General features: G+C 38.9%; 1 long non-coding RNA gene across 2 annotated transcripts; it reads right to left on the reverse strand.

The window, feature by feature from the left end:
• Window positions 1-574: 574 nt before the first annotated feature.
• Window positions 575-23,642, reverse strand: LOC144305368 (uncharacterized). Of its 2 annotated transcripts, XR_013372393.1 has the most exons (4): window positions 23,205-23,642; window positions 15,791-15,963; window positions 12,268-12,362; window positions 575-1,694 (listed from the first exon to the last, which is right to left on the reverse strand). It is a non-coding gene; the product is annotated as an uncharacterized LOC144305368 (long non-coding RNA). The 2 variants fall into 2 exon arrangements; XR_013372392.1 differs by lacking the exon at window positions 12,268-12,362.
• Window positions 23,643-23,701: the final 59 nt, after the last annotated feature.

Genomic DNA, 23,701 nt, shown 5'->3' on the forward strand with positions numbered 1-23,701 from the left:
TCCAACAAAATGGGTTGTGAGCCAATTAAAATCTCTGGTTCTTTTTTTTTTTTTTTTTTTAATCTCTGGTTTTTAGAGTTTTCTGTGATGGCTTTTCTCTTATATGCTTTTTCCCCCTCTTATAACCTAATCTTGATCCCTCCAAGGCCCAGGACTGATACCATTCTCTACCCTCTACCACTTCCAAAAGGAACAGAAAGGGAGAATCTGTGCAAAGAGCATAAAGAAGGGAGAGATTGGAAGGTGAGACTTAGGAATAATAAAGCTTAAATCAACTGGGAAAGTTAGAAAAGTTGAAGAGTTACTCTTTCTTTGACTTTCCAAGATTTCCATAGCCTTTGTCCAATAATGCCCAGAGATGGCTTTTACAAATATAATGATCCCATCCATAATCAGCTTTAGGAAGATGTCCCTTGTCCAGGTCCTCCTCTGTATTAGTAAAGTGCCCATGTACTATCATTACCAAAAAGGAAAAAGTGGCCAGGAGGAAACCTGCTCTACCCTGTACTCTCCAATAAATTGTCCCTGAAATACCACATCAATAAAACATACACAACACAGATAGTTCGCCAGGCTTTTAATTGTCTTTTATTTTGCAGTTAAGATTTTTAAATGCTACTCAGAGCATTTAACATGTGAGAGACATAAATTCAAATGAAAGCAAATCTTATAATGAAAACAGAATTAGAGATAAAGAAACAAGACTTTGACATATAGGCCTATGAGAGACAAAATAGGGGAACTCTATAGTTTCAGTCTTTCCTCTGAGGACATGTCTTCCCCTTATAGTCCTTTCAAGTGGTACTGGTTTTTTTCTAACATCCTTCACACACTTGACGTAAGTGAATTCCTTCTCATATGGCTTCTACATCATTCTCTCTCCCTCCTCTCTAAACACATCTAGCTTATAATCTCATCCCATTAGACTTTTCTGTTCACTACCCTTCCATGTACAGTCTTCTACTGCTCCCCACCATGATTCCTTGATTTTAGCTGCTGGCCCGGCCATGCTGTCCAACATTACTTCTGTCATAATTCTTGGTGTCACTATCTCATGTATGATCAACTCACTGACCATCTTTCCTCCAAGGAACTTGTTTTCCTTTTCACCTTACCCACCTTCTCCATGGTTAGAGCTTAGATTTTGTCATTAGCAATAACCACAATCACTCTCTTATCTCAATTTCAAGCACTGAAACTCTCCAACCACTACTTTCTACCCCTCCTGCTCACTATCTCTAGTACTCGACTCTAAAAATTTTTTGGCAGCCATTAGGACCTTGAACCCAACGATCCTACTGCTTTCTCACTGTCTCCTCCTCTGCTTTACAACCTTTCCCTTTTCTAACCCAGCTTAGATCCTATGACTAAGTATATCATCACTTGCTAGCACATATCTGTCTTCCTTTGTCATACTTGCAAGGCAAAACCCCAACGTCTGGTTAACCCCATTTTCCTCCCATTCTGTGCCCACACACGAGCAACTGAGTGTGGCTGGAGAAAAACACACAACCACACTAAGTACTATCACTTTCAATTTACTACCACAAACCTCAAAAGTACCTTCAGTGCTGCCCAGGAAGCCAGTTATGTTTCTTTATTCACACTTCCTCTTCTAGATGACGATTTCATTCTTTCTCCTCAAACCTCCAATACCATCATCCTCAGCCTCACATCCAGCGATGATTTGCCTCCTGTTTCATTAAGAAAATTAGAAACAACAGATGAGAATTTCCCACCACCCCCACTAGTGGGGTAGAAGCTCCCACTATCATACTATTCACTTTTCTCACCACACAGTCTGCCTTACCCCTTTTACATAATCTTACCCGGGCAAACCCTTCTCCCAGTGCAAAGACCCCATCCCTCTGCCTACAGAGAGACATTACTCAGTAATTCTTCCCTCCCTCCTACATCAACTCTACCCTCTCCATTTGTTCATTATCAACATACAAACACGCTGTTACTCCTCTCATCTAAAAAAAAGAAAAAGTGAAACCCTATAACTTTCTCAGTAACACACATTTCTCTGCTGCTCCCCTCTGGAGCAAGGTGTCCTCTGTGTTACTTCTCCAGTGACCTAGTCCTCCCCAGCTACCCATGTTCCTTCTCTCAAATGATCTATTCTTAGTCTTCCTCTTGTTGACTTGTGTACAGCTCTTGATATAAGTGATCACTCCATCCCTGAAACATTTCCTTCATTTGGCTTCCAGGTCACAACAGATTCCTAGTTTCCCTTCTACTTTACTATCCTCTCCTTCTCATTTCCCTTTGCTGGTTTCTCTTCATCTCCCTGACATATACATGTTGGAGGGTTCCAGAGTTTAGTCCCTGGCCCTCTACTCTTTTCTATCTATGACAGCTCCCTTGTAAACTCATCTAGTCTTACAATCTGAAATACCATCTATAGGTTGACAACACTCAATTGTATGTTGCAAGCCTGGACTTCTCTCCTAAACTCCAATTCATATCCGACCATCAATTCAACATGGCCCTTCAATAGTCTGAAATGGGCATCTCTAACTTAACACACCCCAAACCAAATTCCAAACTTCCTGATCAGAATAAATGGTGACTCCACATTCCCAGTTGCAGGGCAAAAACCTCAGACATTCCTCTTTTCCTGCACACCCATCATCTAATCTGCCAGTAAGTCCTACCTGCTCTGCCTTCAAAAATATGTACATACCCCACTCTTCTCACCACTTCCACTACTACCACCTTGGACAAGTCATCATCTTTTGTTTACCTAGATTATTAAAATAATCTTCCAACTGGTCACCCTGCTCTCATCCTTGTCCTTCTTGAATATTTTCTAAAAAGTGGCCAGAAACATACTTTTAAAATATGTCAGGTCATTTTACTCCTTTGTTGAAAACTTTCCTATAGCTTTCCATAGCTTCTCATAGTATGAACAAAAGCAAAACCCTTGCAGTGTCAAAGCACCACACATTCCAGCCTCCTGTTATCTTTCTGATATGATCTCTTACACTCTCCTCATGTTCCCTCCATTCCAACCAGTGGCCTCCTTGCTGTTGCTCAAATCCACCAGCCCTTGCCCACCCCAAGGGCTGGCTCCTTCACCTCTTACAAATCCTTGTTAAAATTTAGCCTCTCAATGAGGCTTTCTTTGGACAGCCTATGGAGAATCACAACCCTTGTTCCCTCCTCCTCCACTCTCCTTTTTCCAATATGCCTTCCCTGCTTTATTTTTCTCTATATGACTCTTCACCATCTGATATACTACATATTTACTTTGTATTGAAATATAATATACATACAGAAAAGTACATGTAAGTGTCCAGCTCAATTAATTTTCATAACTGAATACAACCATGTAACCAGTACTCAGACCAATAAACAGAATATTACCAACACCTCCAGATACTCTCATGCTCTCTCATAGCCACTGTCCCCCTTACACACTCCAAGGGTAAGCAGCATAGATTAATTTTGCCTGTTTTTGTATCTCATATGAATGGACTTATACAGTGGCATACTACATATTTTAATGATCTCTTTACTTACTGCCTATTTTACCCCACTGCTAGCATATAAGCTCCGTAAGGGAAGGAATTTGTTTTGTTTATTGCTGTACACCCAATGCTTAAAAGAGTATCAGGCACAAAGTTATAGTCCAACAAATATTTGATGAATGAATGAAATACTGAATAAATGGAAATGACAGGAGGAGATTTAAGAAGGGCTTAACATCTGTGTGAAATCTTGAAGTATGACTAGATGTCCATGAGGCAGTCCAAAAAGGAAAGGTGGCCTAAGCATAGGCAGAGTCTCTGCAAGGACTTGGTAGAATGAAAAACTAAAAACAATCTAAAAACCATGATAAGTCAGTCAGCTGAAAGTGATGACAATAGCCACATGTTGAAAACCAGTGAGCTATGTGATGACAATAGCCACATGTTGAAAACCAGTGAGCTATGAGGGTGGAAAAACAGGCAGGTGCCAGATCTCAAAGGGCTTTATACAAGTAAGTCCATGAATGGAGTTAAAAAGGAAGAAGAGTAAAATATAGGGGCCTTCTAGGCATTTCTAGGATACCAAGGCATTTTTAGGTGTTGACATTTAGGGGGACAAAAACAGGGATTTCTTTGAAGTCAGCTTATTAATAACTTTTTGTAGTATCTCAGAAAAGAATCTGTGGCTCCCACTGTAATGGTCAAAAACCTCTATTTCTGAATATATGGAAAAGGCTTAATAGTCTGGGGAATAAGTAATTCCTACTTTTTTCCCCTTTAAAGGAAAGGACAACTCAAAAGAGAACATTTAAGTCTCTGAGTCTGTTGAATTATCTTTGTTTTACTGGAATGGAGCAAGGAGCCAGGAGATCTGCTTTCCTTACTTGCTGCCTGTGACTTTTAGGAGATGGCACCCCTTTCTCCTGGGGAGAGATAGGAGAGATAGATACCCCCCAGAGTATTTGATTCAGCAGGTCTTGGGTGAGGCCTGAAAATCTGCATTTCCAACAAGCTCCCAGATAGTGCCAATGTTGCTGGTCTGCGGTCACTGCTTGAGTACCACCACCCTACCTAATGCTATCCTCCTAAACCAGGTGAGAAGGCCCTCTGCATGCTCCTGCTGCACCCAATTTCTCTTCATCCTAACTCCTTTCATCCTGCAGTGTGCACTCATTTAATCTGTCTTCCCCACTAACCTGTCCACAGAACAAAGGGCAGGAACTACTTCAGTCTTGTTTATCTTCATGGTTCAATGCCAATGTCTGCAACCAACTAAGCATTCTACTAATATTTGTTGAAATAATAGATGAATGGCTCCAACTGGCTTCCCAGAGATACAGAACAATAGGATAGGGAGGGGTCTCCAAAGAACATGGTTCCAATTCCCTCTCTTCTGCATTCCAGTGAGGTCTGCATGTTCCATCCCCACCATCTCTAAGCTTCAGCTTCCTCATCTATTAAATATAGGTTGCCAGATAAAATATAGGACAATCTGCTAAATATGAATTTTAGATAAATAACAACATTCTGGCCATTTGTAGTGATGTTTGTTGTTTATCTAAAATTCAAATTTAACTGGGAATCCTCTATTTTTATTTACTAAATCTGTTAAACCTACTTATATGTCGATAATAATATGACTTACCTCATTTGGTTCCTACAATGATTAAATAAATAAATATATGTAAAATCCTAGAACAGCAACTGAAACCAATTAGGAGTTCTATTTAACTATTCACTATTATTTTTACTGTACCCATAGAATACACACACACACACACACACACACACACACCTGGTTAGAGATTCAATCCTTTTTATCATTAACCTACTCCAGTTTTGAAAAAATGTTAAATGATATTTTAAAATCTTGAAGCTTTAACTTACTACTATGTCATTTTATTATTTCTTCCATAAATATCATGAGCAAGTCAGTATCTATTTTATGAAGATCCTTGAAAGAACTAAGGCCAAAATAAAATAATCTTCTAATTTTTTCATCTTAGGGTAAGATTCTAATTATTCGATCTTTTACTATATGAATCTGTTCCTTTTCTCTGAAGCCTAATTCCTCCATATTATATTTTTCTTTATTTAGGAAAATATTTATTTATTATTATAAACTCATAGGAAGGAAAAATTATTCTTTCTTCTTACAATCTTGTCTGAATTTTCCATAATCAGTACCTATGTAAAGTAAAATAAGTTTATCTTTTTTTTATTTTCCTCTTATTGTTTTTGCCTTTTTATACCCAGACAATTATGCCTGATCAGCTTGTTTAAACAGATTTTCATGATTTTTTATTTTTTATTTTGCCCATTATTAGTTAGTGGTTTTATGGCTCTGGAGCAAAGCATAAAGGGCATAATCTATAATCCTATTCTCTTAAAAACAAACATTCTTGACATGATTAACTAATAAAAATAAAAACAAGAACATTTTTAAGGACAATAACACCTAACATTTATTGTTAGGTACAATGCCCAGAAACTATGCTAGGAAATCTGACTTTATTAAATATTTTAATCCTCATAAGAAATGCCATAAAAAGATACAATTATTATCAATCTTCAATCTTTTCTGCTCTGGTTGCTGGATGATTGCTCTCCTAAACATTTCTTGCTAAGGTCATGAAAGATCTATAAGCCACTAAGTGAGATAAATATTTTCTTTTATCTAAGCTTTCAATACATGTTGCATTCTCTCCTTCCATGCCTCTGTCCCTCTCCTTTGTCTTCCCTTCTTTCCTCTTTTTTCTTCCTCATTTTTTTCTCTTATCTTTCTTCCTTGCAGTAGGATGGGCCTGAGCCATTACACCTTTCAAGAATACAACAGTAACAAAATTATACTAATGTTGACTTCACTACTCTTGTGTGTCACATAGCAGTCTTTTTCTTTCCAAGTTCGCTAGACCTGAGGGCCTCCACATTTCACTTAAAATTTTTAAAAAATTTTTTCATTTTAAATAAATGGAAAAGTATCACTTGGGTCAAAAATTTAATATTATTAAGATGGCAATGCTATCCAAATGGATCTACAGATTCATTGCTATCCCTATCAAAATCCCATCTTGCTTTTGGTCAGAGGTTGACATGCTGATCATAAAATTCATATGGCAAGGCAAGGGATACAGAATAGCCAAAACAATTTTGAAAACAAAGAACAAAGTTACAAAGAAGAAAAGAGACAAAAAACAAACTCAAATACAGAGAACAAACTGGTGGTTGCCAGAGAGGAGGTAGGTGGGAGGATGAGTAAAAAAACAAAACAAAACAAAAAACCCAAAATTGGAGAATTTGCACTTCACATTTTCAAAGCTTATTAAAATGTGATGAAATTAGAACTCAATAACAGAATGAAATCTAGAAAATAAAAAGTACACGTAAATTAAATGACACAATCCCAAATAACCAATAGGTTAAAGAAGAAATCTCAAGGGAAATTTAGAAAATACTTTGAGAAGAATGAAGATGCAAGCATAACATACCAAAATGTATGAGATGTAGCTAAATCAGTGCCCAGAGGGATTTAACTATGGTAAATGCACAAATTAAAAAAGAAGAAAGAGGGGCACTTGTGGCTCAGTTGGTTAGGCATCCGACTCTTGATTTCTGCCTAGGTTGTAATCTTATGGTCATCAGACTGACCTTGGCATCCAGCTCCATGGTCAGGAGGGAGTTTGCTTGAGATTCTCTCTCTCCTCTCCCTCTCCTCCTCCCCTCGCTCATGTGCGTGCACTCTCTCTCTCTCTCTCAAATAAATAAATTAATCTTTAAAAAATATATAAAAATAAAAAAGAGGAAAGATCTTAAATCAATAACCTAACCTTCAACTTAAGTTAGTAACTTCAACACAGAAGATAAGGGAATACATTTCAACTTATTCCATGAGACCAATATTATCCTGATACCAAAACCAGACAAAGATCACAAGAAAACTACAGACCAATATCTTTTATAAATATAGGCACAATCTTTAACAAAATACCTGCAAACAGAATCCAGTAGCATCTAAAAAGGATTATATACCATGGTCAAATGTGATATATTCCAGGAATATATTCCAGGAAAGTTAGTTCAATATGCAAAAATCAGTGTAATAGGGGATCCCTGGGTGGCGCAGCGGTTTGGCACCTGCCTTTGGCCCAGGGCGCGATCCTGGAGACCCGGGATCGAATCCCACGTCGGGCTCCCGGTGCATGGGGCCTGCTTCTCCCTCTGCCTATGTCTCTGCCTCTCTCTCTCTCTGTGACTATCATAAATAAAAAAGTAATTATAAAAAAATGATTCAGAAATATTAAAAAAAATCAGTGTAATATACCATATTACCAGAATAAAGGACAAAGATAACACAATCATCTTAATACATGCAGGAAAAGCATTTGGCAAAATCCTAAATTCATTCATGATAAAAAACACTCTGTAAATTGGTAATAGAAGACAACAATCTCAATCTGATAACAGTCCACCTATAAATAATCCACAGCAACCACCACACTTAATAATTAAAGAATGAATGCTTCGTCATTGAGATAAAAAACAAAACAAGAATGTTTACTCTCATATCTATTCAGCACTGTACTGGAGGTTCTAGTCAGGCCACTTACAGGTGCTCAGCCATCACAACATATGGAAGAGGTGAAAGTATAATTCATGTAGGAAAATTATGTTATGTAACATTTTGGGTTTTTGGTGTTAAAATTTGTTTGGTGAATCTGGGATAAGGCCAACGTGTTGTGGGGTGATTTTTTTTTGTATATATATTTTGTTTGCTTGTTTGAATGAATGGGTAATATAGATAGGTACAGATATAGCAACTTTGGTTCAGATCAATATTTTCAGCTAAGATGAACTGACATTGCAAATACCTGAATTTCATGATGGATATGAGAAGAGCCTGTGATAATCTGAAAAGAAAAAAACAGAACACCTTCTGTTTTGAAGGTAGAAGAGGAAAGTTAAAATTTCATCCCTATAAACAGAGAGTGAGCTTGAAAACAAGTTCATCTAATAAATTCCCTTACCTTAAAAAAAAAAAATTTCCTTACCTTCTACTATTAGCTTAATTATACTTTCACCTCTTCTATTTGGTGTGATAGCTGAGCACTTGTAGATAGCCTCATCTGTGAAATCCACATTTCTTAGTAAAAGTGATGGAGTCCCCTCAGAAATTTCAGCCCAATCCACAAAGACTCTTCTCTCATACAAGGAGTTTTGATCCTCTAGTTGCTCTGTGTTATTACAAAACTGGTAAACGAACTTCTACAAAGGAGAAATGGCAGGAGAGGGTAACATCAGTGAAAGGGTGGACCCATAACTCTTCTGTAGACACTGAGGATGTCAAGAAGAAATGAAGCTAGTAAAGTATTTGTAAAGACCAGTTAATGTTGTATCAGATAGGTTTTAATAATAGATAAATCATTCTAGCTATTTCAAGCAGTAAAGAATTTGTTACAGAGAATTAGAGGTCTACAAAGTCACTGGAAGGGTGGAGGAATGAGCCCAAAGTAGGGCATAGGTGAGACTTGTAATGTGTATGTTCAGTCCTTCCTCACATTAAGCTAGGGCTCAGAACAGCACTTCAGAGCTAATTGGCCAGTGGAGCTGCTGTCTCTTTCATATCAGGAAGCTAGTAAATCGGGAAGTCATCACTGCAAATAGACTCCAGAGCCAAACTGCACCTGCTAGGTTCACACTAGCAAAAGAAAGGATGCCACATGTATTATCGCCTTTCTCCCCACTTAAATCAGTTGGTAATTTAATCCTTGAGCAAATGTATCTGATTGGCAGAGTTTTTAGGTAATTCCCAGAATGCAAATCTTGGAAAGGTAGTTTTTTATTCTCTAGTCTCAGAAATCCAGGAAGGCAAATCAGAAAGGCAGAAACAGATTTTTAGTAAGTCAGTCTATTCTTCCTGCCACAAGTACCTACTGGTCTGGGCAGAGTTATTATAAGTAGGAGCTGAGAGTTGTGAGGAATATAGCCACGCGCTCTGTATTATTCATGGAATCATGACATGGAATAGATTCCTGATATGTTAGAGCTGAAAGGAACCTTAGAGATCTTCTGATTCAATCTTTTCAAAAACCGTTTTTTCTCAAGTCCCCCCACTCCCACACTGCCCAGAAGCTGTCACTGACAGCCAGGGGAAGACCAAACTAGTGGGACCTCCACTCCTGCACCAATTCAATCAGAACACTCTCTCTCTAATGTTCTTTATAAATTTGGCTTCCAAGTCAGAATCCTTTCTGTCAAATGTTTTGGCTACTAAAAGACAAAACTGAAACTCAGGAAGCAAAGTTGCTCAGGATCAGAAAGTAAGATAACTAGTAGCACTACAGAAAGAAACGAGACCTCTCAGAGCTTAAAAAAAAAAAAGTTTCAGTCACAGTTATCACACTTTTGAGCCTAGAAGACAATTAACTTCTGATCTGAGTAAGATAGCATAACAAAGCTTAAGCATTATGAAAGTAGGGACTCTAATAAGAAGGCAATTTTTTTTTCCTAGAGACACTGTGCAGGGAACAAGCATCAGAGAGGAGGAAGAGCTGGTCAGCCTGAGCCTCAGTGAGGATAGTGTTTGATATAATGCGGTGAAATGAAATAGAAGAAAAAAATAGGTGAAGGGCCAAGCGAAAATCCAAAAAGTAGAAGTTCATAGGCAAGGAAGCTTCCAAGCCATCCACCCACCAAAAAGCAGCCAGAGAGATATACAGTTGGGTACATTCCAACTGAACAATAAATAGATGCAATCTGCTCATTCATCAGTTGCAATCATATGGTTCTTGGTGGGGTTGGGCATAGCTTGTCCCCAAAGGGCAGAGACCATATGCTAATCATCTTGTTTCACTAGCACTAGCTCAGGACTTGACACAGTTAAAAAAAAAAAATCCAGTGTGATTTTATGTGTCAACATGACTGGGTCACAGAATGCCCAGGTAATTTGGTCAAACATTACTCTGGGCACGCCTTTGAAGGTATTTTTGGATGAAGTCAATATTTGAATTGGTAAACTAAGCTGATGGCCCTCTCTAACGTGGGTGGCCCTCAACCAATCAGCTGAAACAAAAAGGCTGACCCTCCCTTAAGTAATAGGGAACTCCAGTCTGGCTGTTGAGCTGTACTTCAAACTGGAACATAGGCTCTTTTTGGGTCTTAAGCCTTCAGACTAGGACTGGAAATATACCATCACCTTCCTGGGTCTCCAGCTTGTCCACTGCAGGTCTTTGGACTTCTCACCTCCATAATCACATGATCTCTTTATATAGATTTTGTTTATTCTGTTGCTCTGGAGAATTCTAATATATCAGGTGCTACTTATTAAGTGTTTACAATGAGTTAGACATATTCTAAGATATTTTCCTGAATTTAATCCATTTAATCTTCATACTAATGCAGAGGTAGTTACTATTATTATCCCCAATTTACTACTGAGAAAACCAAGGCACAGTGAAGTGAAGTAAGTTGCTAAGGGACACACAGCTAGTACGTGGTAGAGCTATGATTCAAACCCAGGCAGTTTGGCTCCACAACCCTCCATCTGAACTGTGTTCTTCCATCTGACAGTAGACACTCATCCTAAATGTGATGAATGAATCGACTAACTAAATAAATGAATGAATATAAAGGAAGACAGATGACAATGGAAAGAAGAAGGCAGAGAGAAACCACCTGCATAACCTTTACAAGGATGGATATGCATATAAAACATGAAATGTTTTCTTGCTCAAATTGTTACGTCTGATGTGGTTCAATCAAGAAGCAGTGGATTATAGTTATTAAAAAATTCCAAGTCTGAAGACTTGTAAATCTAAGTTCTAGTTAGTTAGTTTGTTTTTTTTTTTTTAGTAAGCTCCATAGCCAGCATAGAACCCAACATGGGCCTGAACTCACACCCCTGAGATCAAGACCTACACTGAGATCAGGAGTCAGATGCTTAACCAACTGAGCCACCCAGGCACCTCCTACATTCTAGTTCTAAGCTCCCCTTACTAGTCATTTAGCAATGGGCAAGTCACTTATTCTCTCTGAGTTACAGTTTACTAATGTATAATTATGATAAAAAATACCTGCCCTGGGGCTGTTACAAAATACCTTGGGATCTTAGGGGCTGTTTTTTATATGACATGGCTCAGTCATTTTCCAGAGAGACAGAAAGAGTAGACCAGATGGGTGGATGGATACCTTAGTAAGTTGCCCCTCTTCCCAATCTCTTCTAAAAATATATAGCTTACTCATGAGAGGTCCTTGATCCTAGTTTCTCAGGCTATACCCAGGAGGTCTTGCTACTGCTGTACCCCTTCCGGTCCCAAGGGAAAGGGTCTCAGACTCAGGAACCAAAGACTCGTGAAACACAATCTAGTGATGATGTAATTGGTAATACAAAAGCCAATTTCTGACTGATGTGTCTGCAGATGGTGCTACTTGAATCTGAACCACTCTTGTCTATTTCAACCTATGTTATTTCGAGACTATTGTGTCTTTAGCTTCCCAACCCCAAGAACCTGAGGTAAAAGCTCAGTAAACAACTAATAATGTGAGAATACACTTTCAAAACTGTAGAAAGTTACTAAGTGTCTAAAGCACTTTATAGTACCTAGCACACAGTATCAGGCTATCAATATTGCTGTAAAATGTTTCTCTTTCTCACCCACATACACACTCATTCTTTTATCTGGTTGGGTTTTTCCTGGCTATGAGTGGATTGCCTCCCTACACATGCACACAGTAACCAAGCATCAAAAGGAAAGAGCCAATAAAGATAATCTGGATGGAACGGCCTTGCACTAACTCTGAGTCGATCTTTGGAGCTTGACGATGTCTTCAAGCTGCTGTCAGCTTCGAGACTGGGACAACTGCTGCAGGTCCCTAAGAGATGGCCTATGCCTGAAAATTATAAATATGTTTGATCACTTTGTGGAGTAGTTATATTGCAAGTTTTGGGCACATGTGTTTCCATAAAGAAATTTTGCAGATACTTTTGGTTAGTTGGATTACATTAACAGTTTCAACATCTGTACGCTGTTCATCTCAACATTTCTGAAGAATGGAGAACAAAGAATTATAAAAACCCTGTGTTGACTACCCACCCAGATTTTTCAGGACAGGCTTGATTTCAAATATTCTGTGATACTATACCCTAAATTGACACTTGTCAGAGTCACTTGAAGTGGGGAGAAAAAATCTAGATATTTTTGTTTTGGTTAGAAAAGTTCAAATAATAGGTGTGTAAAATATAATTATCTAATATGTACTCAAATGGACAAACCAAAGTAGGAGGAGGGGTTCTCATTAAAAAAACAAAAAACAAACAAAAACAATGCTTTACAATTTGTGTCTGTTAGATTTTACCATCTGTTCTTCAACACTACCCGTGAAACAAATATAGCATTTTTATTCCCATTAAACAAATGAAAAGACTGAAGTTCAGAGAGATTAAATCATTTGTTTGCTGTTTTAAAATCTCCAAATCACTATTTTCCTCACTATTCCTAATGTGTTTCAGAAATACCCACAAAGTTTTTCTGAAAAGTGACTCAATTGCATCATGAACTAGCAGCAGTATGTTGACAATCACCAAAAAGAAAGACATCCTGTAAGGACAAAAAGAAGGGCAAAAAAAAAAATTGTCTCAGCTGAGGAAGGGTATGGGCCAGCATAACCCAGCCACACTGGGTCTGAGGATGGCCTCACGAACACCCACTCAGGCTACATACCTGCCACATATACTGTCAGCAGACAGCACCTCAGCATCCTATGTGGGATGCTCACCAGATCAAGTTCACTCAGGCTGATACTATGCATATTTGTTGGATTTGTTATGTAAACCTGGAACTCTATTTCTATAATGTGTAAATCTGTCTCTCTAGGTGAGTCACATTTGAATTCATTTGGATCAGAATCGGCCCTGAGATGATATTTGAAGGGTCAGGGACAGCTTCCCATTTGTTGCTGACCTTCTGGATGTTGCTGGGGGAAAGTCAGCAGTGGAGAAGGTATAACAGTAGATATGCAGGTGTGTCTGGAAAGTTACAGACTGATGTTTCCCAAATAGAGAAATTTAATCAAGAGACAGTACTAAACCTGTCTGCCCACCCAGGGCTGCGCTTTAATAGGAATGGAATTAATAAGCCTAGGGCAGCTCTGGAAGAGATAGGAGAAAGGGTTCCTGGAACACTAAGTCCCTTTGAGAAGCCCTGACACAAATGTACATCTCCATACAGGTGATGTCAATCTTACTTACTGGCTGGATACAGTCTCTCTCTCTCCCTTTCTCTCATCTGATCTCTTGAGATTCCCCTATAGCCCAAGTTCCACCAGTACCATCCCTAAGTCATGGTGCTAACCAAACCCTCCTCACCTGGCACATCCCCCATCACCACCACCCTCACTTGCCCCTCATACCCACTTACTCAAAACTCTGCCCATGTAACATATCCTCCCAAAGTCCTCCCTATTTCCAGTCCATCATTGCCCCTTCTTTATGTTGAACATATTTTTGTCATTGCATAGATCACATTGTATGGCAATTATTTCTGTACATGTTCTTTTGTCCCTTACTATTTCAGAGAAAGAAAGAAAAGTAAGGTTATCATATCCTCTCAGCATACTTTCCTGCCACCTCTTCTTCCTATAATCTATTAAGGAGAAAAAATTCCACCACAGTCCTCCAGGTCAACGGTACACCATACTAATAGCAACTATATATCGTATCCCTATGAATGACAAATTTAATCTTAAAAATAAGCCTATGAGGTAGGTGTTATTATTGTTTCCACTTTACAAGTGAGGAAACTAAAGCATAGGGAGGGCAAATAATTCATCCAAGGTCATATAGAATCAAAACTCTCACCTTAGAGGTTAGCTGACATCTGTGAATAACATCCAAATTCTGTCCTGACAAATCTTTGCAACTTCGCCACCCACTGAGGGTAGGCCTATTACCTAGAGCATCCAGCAAGAGAAGAGGAAGCTTGTCAACTGATGAAGCAGGTGGCAATACGCACTGGAAGCTGACTATTAACAGACTGAAAAGTGAGAGAATAAAGGAGCAGCCCTTGCCAGACAACAACCAACTAAACACTTCTGGGGTCAGTGGGACAAGTGGAAAGATTCTTTACCAAGCTTATATATCCTAACCAGGAATACAACTAGTGAATGACAACCACCACTGAATCAGAAAATATCTCCCTGTGGTATATGTAGTAAAATTTTGAAAGACTATCTAAAATAATGCAAAATTTAAAAGGCAAGAAGCAGCTAGAAGCTACTAGAGCTATAGTCAACAGAGAGAGATTATAGTCAAATGTCATGGAAAAAAAATGTTGTAGGAATGCACTATGCCTTTCAACTCAAAAAATTTTCATTATCTATTTCCAAGATATTTTTTTTCCCAAGGGATGTTTTTCATCATTACGAAAGACATAAATCTTAAAGCCTTCCCGATGGCCCCACCCCAAAAGTTAGTCTTTGTTCCTCCCTACTTCCACAATACTTTATACTTTTATATAGTACTCCCTCACTTAATAAAGCATATTTTTAGTAATTCTGGTAGTAATACAGATTCATTGTAAAAACACATTTGAAAGCAAAAAAAAAAAAAAAAAAAAAAAAAAAAACGATGTTATAATCTCTCTTACATCCATCAACCAGATAATCACTATTAGCATTTTGGAATATTTTCTTTCAGTCTTTTAAATGTGTACTTTTTAAAAGAACTCAGTTTGTAAATACAATTTAGTGCCCAGCTTAATCTTCCTCAAGACACTGTTTTGTGAGCATTTCTACATCACTAAAAATATTCTTACAACCGGTCTACTTTTTATAGTTCTTTGTCTGCATAGCTTATCACCCCTCCTGGACTGTAAGTTCCCTAAGGGCAAGGGTGGGTTCTCTTTGTCTTCCATATGTCCATCATGGTGTTCCATATGTTTGAGGTGCCTCTAAGTAACTTTAACACATTATTAAATTGGATCTGGTGCTACAAAATTTACTATATAACAGGAAAGAGAAAGAAAAAAAAAGAAATTCAAGCACTACTAAAGAAGAGTGTTGACTATTCTACTGAAACAGAGAATTCCAGTATTGTACCCTGGTATTGCCATAGGGGTGGTACCCTTTTCATGTCTCATTTATAGAGAGACTATGAGAAGTCTACGAACTAGCTCTATGCAGAAACATACATGTAAAGGAACCAGATATACAGTTGGAGTGGATACCTAAATGCTTCAGTCACATTACCCTTCATTTGGCTCTCCGATTCACAATCATAGCTAACAATTTCTCTAAATAGCCTGTTTATTGAGAGAGCTTACCTGTATCAAGCTGGTCCCTCTGATCAACCAGGTAAGAAGAAAGTGAGGAGGAGTCAGCATGTCTTTGAAGGGACAGTCACATGGCAGTCTCCATAGAGAAGGTTTGGTGTTACTGTTGCTACCAAGTTGTTGCAGCAAAAGGTCACTAAAGAGCTCCATGAGACTTAATATCTCTAATAGTTGCATTTGTGAGATAAAAAAGGAAATTTTTGTAAGGCATTATGCATGAAAGACTGAAATTAAAAGAACACTATAATATCCAAGAGTGAGAATCATTCTGCACTCATTTTTTTAAAAAAGATTTTATTTATTTATTTATTTATTCATTCATTCATTCATTCATGAAAGAGAGAGAGAGGCAGAGACACAGTCAGAGAGAGAAGCAGGCTCCATGCTGGGAGCCGGATGTGGGACTCCATCTTGGGACCCCAGGATCACACCTTGAACCAAAGGCAGGCATTCAACCACTGAGCCACCCAGGGATCCCCTCATTTTTTTTTAATCACATTTTTGAAAAATAAATGACACGGAAAGTGTTCACGATACAATTTTAAGTGAAAAATAAAATACAAAATATATTTACACATACATATGATTTCAACCTTGTAGAAAAAAAGTAAGTGCATGTAGAAAAGGAAGGAAAGACGTCAAAATGTTAGCAGTGGTTACTTCTGGATGGCGAGATTATGTGTGATTTTAGTTGTTTCCATTATATATTTCTGAATTTTCTATGGTGACCTTTTATATTTACGTTATGATAAATATGTTATAACTGGAAAAATAAGGAAATGGACAGATAGAACCTATACCCATAATGTTGTGCAGAAAGTGAAGGTCCAGAAAGGAGAGGAAATGAAATTTAGTCTCTATCCTCTTTCCTTAGGGTTAAGTGTAATTTGTATCTCCATTAACCTTTAAGCTCAACTTCCATAGTGGCCAGCTTTCTACTATGGTGCCCTTCCCTCCTAGCATACGGATTACTGGGTCTGGGTCTGGGTCTGGGTCTGAATTCCGCAGCCCCATCCTTACACTCACTACGCAGCCCTTACGGATTATACAGCTCAGTGTTTGAAGGAACGCTTCTCTTTGTAAGCAGACCTGTTAGAACAAAGCCAAGAAGATAAAGACGGGAACAGGAGGCTTCCTGCTGGGGATGGGTGCCAGAGGCAGCTTCGCCCTGGATCCTACACCCAACCTGACTGTATAGGAAGCAGTTCATTCTTCTATTTGGATCTCCAAAACCTCTCAGTTCCTCCAATCACTCTTAATGGCTGAGTAAAGGAGACGCCTATGAAGTTTCAAAATAAACTTAAAACTACATCCATTACCATGAACTGTTGATCGAGGTCTCTTTTTAAGCTCCTACAACATGCAGCATATTTTTTTTTTTTACATAGGAAGCTCGGTAAAATACGAAATGGAACACAATGGAGTGAAATAGTTGTGATCAGTTTACATCATCTCTCTAACTCATGCTACAGGGCTTGTGGCTTGATACATATTTGACTTCCACTCTGATGCCGAGGAGGAACATCCTGACGCTAACACTGTACTGAGATACCATGAAAAATACATTGTACTCAGATATAAGGCTCTTTCTACAGGTGCTACCTTCCACAGAATGCCCCAAGCCCGGCAGTCTTTTCAGGTATGTCTACATGAGCTAATAAGAAAATGGAATGTAGAGCTTCCTGAAAGAAAAGCATCAGAGATGATCTCCTTACCTGGTATTCATACCTTTCCCACTATCACCTAGATCAATTTATCATTTCAAGCTTTACTCTTCCTTACTGTTACTCATAACAGCACACACCTTAGATTTAGGGGGGCAAAGTCATAATTTTAAATGCTTTCTCCCATTATTCTCCAAAGTGTGGCAATACTTGGCTATTGTAACCATCAGCACAAAGCTTATCGGCCAAACCAGACCCTTCACCATTTCCCAGACATAGGCTGTAATTTCCTTCTTGTTTTTGTCATTCTTTCTCAAGAAATGCCTTCTTTTCCTCTCCTCCAATTCCATATGCTTAATCCCATTTCTACCAAAAGCTTTCCTAATTGCAGCAACCTGGAAAGGTGTCTTCTCTGAATTTTCATAGTATTTGGTTATGCATCTGTATGCCGGCTACCAAGTGCTACTTTCTATTTTAGAAACTTTAGATTTATAACAGTTTTATTGAGATAAAATTCACATACCATACAATTCATTTACTTAAAGTATATATAATTCATTTTTAGTATAGTCACAAGTTGTATAGCTATCATCACACTCCATTTTAGAACATCTTTATCACCCCAAAAAGAAACTCTGTGCCAAGCAGTCACTCCTCATTCCCTTCTCCCTCAGCCCATGGCAGCAGACTAATCTATTTTCTGTTTCTATAGATTTTCCTATTTAGACATTTCCTACAAATGGAATGACACATTATATGGTCTTTTGTCACTGGCTTCTTTCACTTACATGTTCTCATAATGTTTTCAAAATTTACCCTTGTTGTAACATGTATCAGCACTTCATTTATTTTTTTACTGCCAAATAAAATTCCACTGTATGGAATAACCACATTTTATTTGTCAATTTATCAGTTGACAGAACTGCGTTGTTTCCACATTTTAGCTATGATGAATAATGCTGCTATGAACATTTGTGTACAAATTTTTGTGTGAACATGTTTTCAGTTCTCTTGGATCTATACTAGGAGTAGAACTGCTGGGTTACACGGTAATTCTTTCCTTTTGGGAAACGACCAGACTGGTTTCCAAGATAACTGCACCATATTATATCCCCAGTAGCAGTGTAGGAGGATTTCGAACTCTCTACACCCTCACTAGCGCTCATTATTTTGGGGTTTTAGCCATCCTAGTGGCTGTGAGTGGTATTTCTTCGTAGTTTTGATTTGCACTTGCTAATGATATTGACTATCTTTTCCTGTATTTGTTGGCTATTTGTACATCTTTTTTGAAGAAATATCTTCAGATCCTTGGTGCATTTTAAAATTGGATTATTTGTACTATGGGTTCATGTTTAATCTCTTTTGATACATGTATCTTAAAGGCAGTGATTGTATTTGGATGAAACCATAAACTTTGGAGTCATATTCCACTATTTGGTTATCCAGCCCCATCATAACTGTGTGACTTAGCAAGTTACCTAATTTTCCCACACCTCAGTTTTACTGGTAAAATAAGGATAATAATACTTATCTCACAGAATGAGTATGAAGATTAAATAAAATAATGGCTGCAAAGCCCTTAGGATAGTGACTGGCACTTAGAAAACAACCAATAACTATTAGCCATTATTTTTAATTATCTCTCTACATTTCCAACATAAAGCTCCCTTTTTTACACACAAGAGGTGCTCCATGAGTATTTGAGAATGAACAAATCAGGGACTAGAAGTATTTTAACTTGTTTATAGTTGTCACTATGATTAGCTACCTATGAAAAGGTAAAACAACTCAATTATAGATCATATGCTGAGCAAGGGGATAAAATTAAAAAGATACATACCACTCATATTCCCAAGACAATCGCCAAGGAAAACACCTCAACAGGTATGAGAAAAACCCTAATTGGAGTGACTTCAATGGGAGTAATCATCAGGATGCTTTTACATCTTTAACAAATATTTAGTCAAAGACTTCCAGATCCAAAAATGTCATTGTTTGAATCTTCAAAAATTTCAATAAAGAAGACTGGTTTGGGAAAAGATACTCAGGAAAGCCTCTTACTCTATCAATTCTACAACGAGAATACACGAAGGCAGGGAAAGAAACTGCTAATGATAACCACACTGTAGACCCTAATTGACAAAACTGGTTACACTCACTCTGGGCCCCTGTAAATATAGAGGCCACTGCCTTCTCATGATGGATTTGAAGACTACAGCTCCCTCTGCCTTCAGTGTTGCTTTAAACAGAGAGTAACTGGCTTTTTGAGATTTGGACTACAGTTGGTAGAAAGATGGCAGAACTTTATTTATTTAAAGATTTTATTTCTTTATTTGAGACGGAGCAGCACAAGCACAAGTAGGGAGATTGGCAGGCAGAGGGAGAGGCAAGAGCAGGCTCCCCACTGAGCAAGGAGCCCAGCACAGGGCACCATCTCAGGACCCCGGGATCATGACCTGAACCAAAGGCAAACAACCCAACCAACTGAGCCATCCAGTTGCTCCAGAAGATGGCAGAACTTTTAACCATCCAGGCCAAACTGGACAAGCCAAATTGAGAGGGATTCAGTAGTGGAAATAACTCAAATCCATGCAAGCCAGGCTAAGGAATTCACCTTCATCTGATAACTAGTGAGGAAACATGGAGACAGGGGAGGAGAGAGATGTATTGAAATAATGAAAGCAGTGCCTCAGAACACCTATTGGAATCTAAAGGAAGCTGGAATGAAGGTAGAAATCCAGTGTAGGAGGCCCGATGTCTTGATATAACTAGGGAACAGGACAATAAGCATAAATTTGGCGAGTCAAAACTCAGGGGCAAGGAGAGTTCAGAACAACCTCTCAAACTGCAATCCCTAAAACAAGGCATGACCCAGGCAGAAAACCAGTCTGTGCAAGAAAATTGTGCCATCGTGAGCAAAGAATGTTTTCAACTTTCTCTTTACCCTGATCATGATAAAACAAGTGTGAGAGAGTAACAGTTGTAACAATAACTACTATTATTGCTAATAATAATAATAATTGCCACTATTCATGGAGTGTTTACTTTGAATTAGGCACTATGGTAAGCACTTCAGCTTTAGCCTTATAATGATTCTATGAAACATACAATATTCTTCATAATCAGATGATTAATCAAAGCTTTAAGAGATTAAATAGCAAAATCAAGAATAAGAGAAATCTGATTTCCAGATGTAGGATCTCAATTCTAGATCTCGTAAGAGCCAAAGCCCGTGCTTTAACTACATCAGTCTGTTGCCTCTCAGCCAATAGGTTTATGAAAGGATTTCCACTCAGCTTATTTCCTGGTTTTTCTGCAATTAGCCAATAGGGCCATCTTAAACAGGTATGCCAAAATCTACTCATGCATTTGTTTCATTTACTATTTATTGAGCACATACTATGTCTCAGAGAGGGGTGCCTGCTTTCAGGAAACATAAAGGTGGCTGAATGAGGAATCATCCTTCATTTGATCTCCCTTCTTTTTTTTTTTTTTTAATAACATCCTAATTAGGAGACTTACCCTTACTATATTTCATAGTCAGTTTGACCCAAGAGAAGCTTGATGGTTAAGTTTCAATAACTGGACAAATATGCCATATACTCTCACAATTCCCTGAAATCCCTATTCCTCTCCCTAGGTAACACATTACACTGTCTCCTCTTCCCTTCACAATCTCCAGTGTCCCCACCGTCTCTCTGGCGGCTCCTTTAGACAGAGCGCATCACCGAAGAACAAGAAGCCACCAATGCTCCTTCACCTCCCACAGGTTTCTCAGAACTCTCCAGGCTGCCTGGATAGTTTTAAGGCCCTAGTATTGTGTGGGGGGATGCTGCTGAATTTAGACTTATCTGGCACAAGGAAGAGAGATGCATCCATAGTCGCTGAGGTAGGGATTATAATGAGCAATAAGGGGATCCTCACATTAATCTGAATATTTCTTCAAAACTTCCTATCAGGCAGCTTCATTCTCTATTATTTGAGCCTACTTCCATCTTTCCCCCCTTCGTTTCACTGATTTGTAATCTTAACTATTTCTGAATCACATTTAAATCATTTTCTTCTCGTATTAAATTCCTGTCACTTAATTTTTATGACAGGCACATAACATTTTAAAAGCATGAAACTGTATTAACCATTTGCAAATTTTCACATATGAGGGCTCCTGCCAGTATGTGATCTTAAGCCAAAACAAAGTCTAATGTTTAAAAGGACCCTTTTGAAACAGGTTTCAAAAGCAGGGACATTAGGTCTTTAAAAACTTTCTATTTCTGGTTTACACTGACAAAGTATATCCTCCCGCTTTCTCCAAGAAGAAATTACAGTTTGGCAGCAGGTAAGAGGGAGAAAGTTTCTCACACAAATGAGTGGCAAGAAAAAAGTTACTTTATTCTTCCTTTTAGAGGCAAGCAACTTAATGTCATTGATTATATGCGATCTTTAAACATCTAACATGCATAAGGTCTGTAAAAATTTGCTAAATGTTTTTTTTTTTTTCATTTCAACTCATGACTTTCCAAAATCATAGAAAGTAATTTCACAAAAGACTGAGTTTGAGGGACGCCTGGGTGGCTCAACGGTTAAAACGTCTGCCTTCAGCTCAGGGTGTGACCCTGGGGACCCGGGATGGAGTCCCAGGTGGGTCTCCCTGCATGGAGCCTGCTTCTCCCTCTGCCTGTGTCTCTGCCTCTGTGTGTGTGTGTTTCTCACGGATAAACAAATAAAATCTTAAAAGAAAAAAAAAGAAAAGAAAAAGAAAAAGACTGATCTTGGGGTAACTATGTGAATTAGGAGTACTAAATTAAAGCCAAAGTCAGTTAATCGTAGTTGTAACCTGCGGTAAAATCTTGCTGCTTAGGGCAGCCTGGATGACTCTGCGGATTAGCGCCGCCTTCAGCCCAGGGCGTGACCTGAAGACCCGGGATCGAGTCCCACGTCGGGCTCCCTGCATGGAGCCTGCTTCTCCCTCTGCCTCTCTGTCTCTCATGAATGAATAAACAAATAAAATCTTAAAAAAAAAAAAAAAAATCTCTCTGCTTAGTTTTTAAACCGATCAGTCCATTTCAGCTCTCTCAGGTCAACGAACCTCTTCCAATGGTTTCCGAATTCATTTCTCGCCACTGCGACTTGAACCAAAAAACCACAGAAATGCTTCTACAGCTAAAATGTAGAAACGAAAAAAAATAAAATAAAAATAAAAAAATAAATAAAAAATAAAAAAATAGTCCCCCGTCAGGGTCCCTGCATGGAGCCTGCTTCTTCTCTCTCTGCCTGTGTCTGCCTCTCTCTGTGTGTGTGTGTCTCTATGAATAAATAAATAAAATCTTAAAAAAATAAAAAAAACAAAATAAAAAATAAAATGTAGAAACAATAAATAAATAAATAAATAAATAAATAAATAAATAAATAAATAAATAAATTTAAAAAGTCCCCCGTCGGGCTCCCTGCATGGAGCCTGCTTCTCCCTCTGCCTGTGTCTCTGTCCCTCTCTCTCTCTGTGTGTCTCTATGAATAAATAAATAAAATCTTAAAAAAATAAAATAAAATTAAAAAATGTAGAAACAAAAAATAAATAAATAATAAAAATATAGTCCCACGTCGGGCTCCCTGCATGGAGCCTGCTTCTCCCTCTGCCTGTATCTCTGTCCCTCTCTCTCTCTCTGTGTCTCTATGAATAAATAAATAAAATCGTTAAAAAAAATAAATAATAAAGTGTAGAAACGCCCTTACTTGACATCTACCTTACTTGTTGTCTCATGTTCAAAAAGAACTCAACCCTGCAGGGCGAACGGGGCAAGTCCTAGCCCCGCTGCACGGATGGACAAACTGCAAACTCCTCGTCCAGGGACACAAGGCCAATCCGACAGCAGAACCCGAGGCCGGATCCGGGGCTTGCGGCTTCCAGTCCGGCTGTGCGCGCACCTTGGGGCCGGCTCGGGGGACCCCGCCCGCGCCTTCAGCCTCCGGACGAGCCGTAAGGCAGCCGCCTCACCCGACTTCCGGGGTCCCCAGTCCCACAGCGGGATCCGAGCGGGCGGTGCGCCACGACGCGCAGACCCTCGGCGCCGGGAAGCAAACATCCCGGGGCTGTTGACCCAGGCGGCTCCACGCACCCCGCGGCCTAGAAGTCGCGGCCGCCCAAACCCTCCCGGGTTCGGAGCGCCCTTCGGCCGCCGCCCGCGCCGCGCGCCACGTGAGACGCAGCCCGGCCCCCGAGCGCGCACGCGCGCGCGCGCAC

The sequence above is a fragment of the Canis aureus genome, chromosome 35 (assembly GCF_053574225.1).
Source record: "Canis aureus isolate CA01 chromosome 35, VMU_Caureus_v.1.0, whole genome shotgun sequence".
Lineage (NCBI taxonomy): Eukaryota > Metazoa > Chordata > Mammalia > Carnivora > Canidae > Canis > Canis aureus.